Source organism: Grammomys surdaster, unplaced genomic scaffold, assembly GCF_004785775.1.
Source record: "Grammomys surdaster isolate TR1022 unplaced genomic scaffold, NIH_TR_1.0 166, whole genome shotgun sequence".
Lineage (NCBI taxonomy): Eukaryota > Metazoa > Chordata > Mammalia > Rodentia > Muridae > Grammomys > Grammomys surdaster.
Window position 1 is genome coordinate 11,902,796 of NW_021604614.1, and position 3,051 is coordinate 11,905,846.

Below are 3,051 nucleotides of genomic sequence, written 5' to 3' on the forward strand. Positions count from 1 at the left end.
CTCTGTGTGTGTGTGTGTGTGTGTGTGTGTGTGTATACAAGTCTGTGTAGAAGGCAGAAGGCAACTTGCAGGAATGGGTTCTCTTCTTCTGGGTCCTGGGGATAAAACTTAGGTTGTCAACAGGTTTCTTTACTGAGCTATCCCTAGAGCCCCAGCTTTTAACCCTTGACCCTCTTGTCCTTATCTCCCAAGTGCTAGCTAGGATTATAGGCACGAGCCACTAAGACCGGAAAAGGCCTTACGATTGTCCTGTGATATTTTATTTTTAATTAAAACAATTTTAAATCTAACTATATTCATGTGGATGAGTGTGTGTGTGTGTGTGCGCGTGCGTGCGCGCAGGTGATTTGGGGGACCAGGAGAACATGCAGGATCCCTTGGAGGTAGTTACAGGTATCTGAAAGCCACATGATATGGCTGCTGAGAAACCTGGGTTTCCTGCTAAAGAAGTATACATGCTTAAGAGCCGAGCCATCTCTCCAGCCCCTACTTTTATTATTAAGGCTGGCTTCAAACTTGACAGCTGATCCAGGAGATAACTCGAACTCTGGTCCTTCTGTCTGCATCACTCGGCTACTGACGTTACAACTGTGTGAACCATGAGTTGGCACACCAGGATATTCTGCCTGTGTTTTGACCATTTGTTTTTATTTTAGTGTGTGTGTGTGTGTGTGTGTGTGTGTGTGTGTGTATGAGAGAGAGAGTGACAGAGAGAGAGACAGAGAAAGAGGGAGAGGGAGGGAGAGGGAGGGAGAGGGAGAATGTGTACCACATGCAGGCTGGAGGCTGTGGAGGCCGGAAGACAGCTGTGCCTCCCCTGCACACGCACGCGCACACACACACACACACACACACCCTGGAACTGGATTGTGAGAGGAGCTCCTGAGCCATGTCTCTAGGCAATGTGCGTATTTTATATGAGGTTCACTTCCGTTTGGAATGAGATGGTCCTCCAATGAGTTGCCCCTTTTCCTTTCTATTTATTTATTTACTTACTTACTTATTTTGTTTTATTCTTTGAATTTACTTATTTTATTGTATTCTTTTAAAAGCTTTTTGGTTGGTGGGTTGCTTTGTGGCTTTTGTTTGTTTGTTTGTTTGTGGGTTTTTGTTTGAGTTTGGTTTCTTAATTTTTAAAAATTTTTCAACCCAGGGTTTCTCTGCGTAGCCCTGCCTGCCCTGGAACTCAGAGACCTGCCTGCTTCTGATTCCAGAGTTCCGGGATAAAGGGCGTGTACCACCACTAGCAGACCTGTGTTATTTTTGGGAAAGGGTGTAGTTTCACCATATAGTCCAGGGTGGCTTTGAACTCCTGACCCTCAGCCTCCTAAGTACGGAATGAAAGTCTCTTTCTGCTATTTCTGCTATCTGAGACTCATCACCAGCCCATACTTGCCCATTGTGCCCCACCCAGCACTCGATCAGTTCTAGTCTCTGCTCAAGACCTGAGCTCCCTTCTGAGGGGCTGCATGGTCCATCACAGCGAGAGCAATGCAGCATCCTCTGGTCTTTGCATGGAGGCTGGGATGGTGTGGTCTTAGTTTATTATATCTCTTCCACCTAGGCACAGGCATGAGAGCCAAGCTCGGCCTCCTGACAGCCTTAGGAAAGGAGTGGCATTTCATAATACTTGTGCACAGACTCACAAGTTCGTCTTGGACTTCAGGGTAGAGAAGCTGGGTTGGTGCCTAGCAGTGGGGAGAAGAATTCAAAGGCGCACGAGAAGCAGAGGCAGGCCAGATCTTCAGAGTCCATGTTTGAAGCCAGGCAGTAAAAACCCACACATCTCATCCCCACACCCAGGAAGTAGAGGCAGGAGGATCACCAGAAGTTCAGAGGCAGACTGGGTTACACACCAAGACCCCCCAGCTCAAAGAACAAAGAAAGCAGAGCTGGAGAGATGGGGCAGTAGTTAGAAACACTGGGTGCTCTTGCAGGTTCAGCTCCCAGCACCCACCCATGTGGCAGCTTACAACCTAGTTTAACCCCAGTTCTGGGGTATGTGAACCCTTCTTCTGGCCTCTTTAAGCATCCACCTCTACCCCCTCCAAAGATATATATATATATATATATATATATATATATATATATATATATATATAAATTAACAGTGAGTCTTTCTGAATATGTCACAAACTTTAATCACCCCTGATCCCCAGGGTTGCAAGTCTCCGAGATGGAGTCGCTTCTCACTTTACAAATGAAAATAATGCAAATAAAGATTCAGAGGGATTTAGCCTTTAATCCCAGCACTCAGAGTCAGCTCAGTCCTTGTAGTGTGGGTCCTGGGGATGGTCACAAGACTTAGTAGCAACTCCCTTTATCCTCCGAGCTTGCTATATCACTAAGACTGACACACACACACAGACACACACACACACACACACACACACACAGTGGTCCTCCTGCCTCCTGCAGGTGTGTGCCACCATACCCAGCTTACACTGCTTGATGAATGACTTACCGTCTGTTGGTTACTCCCCTTTCTGGTCATCTCCCTCTGCTGCCAGCCTACCCCTGGCTCCCCATAAGCTTACTGATGAACACACAGCACAGCCTATGCACAAACTCCGCAGGTGCTTGTGACTTCTGCCTTTCACTCTGCTTCCTCCTCCTAGAAGCCACCTCTGATCACTCCATCCCAACTAGGTGTAAGACTGCTGGGTCACTGTTGATGTAGTCCCTCCTCAACTGTGGGAGAGTGTATTTACCTTTCTGAACAGCTGTATGGTTTACATACACGTGCATACTTTAAAAGACCCCTTTGGAGTGACACAGCAGACCGGGGATTTACAGATTCATTGTGTAAGATAAAAGGCACAGTGTGCTTAGTGCTTAGTGCAGAGGCTGGGACAGAGCTTCTTCCGGTGCTGAGCTGTGCTGGTCAGCTACTTCCCAGATAGATGTTCAACAGATTCTACAGGTAAGTGTAGCAGCCGGCCTCGTCCCCCTCCTGTGACAGTTCTCTTAGTGCTGCTTTTGTTTCTCGCCCCATGCAGCAGCACCCAGCACTGCAATCCCATAGTACAACACTTCCCAGTGCAGCCACTC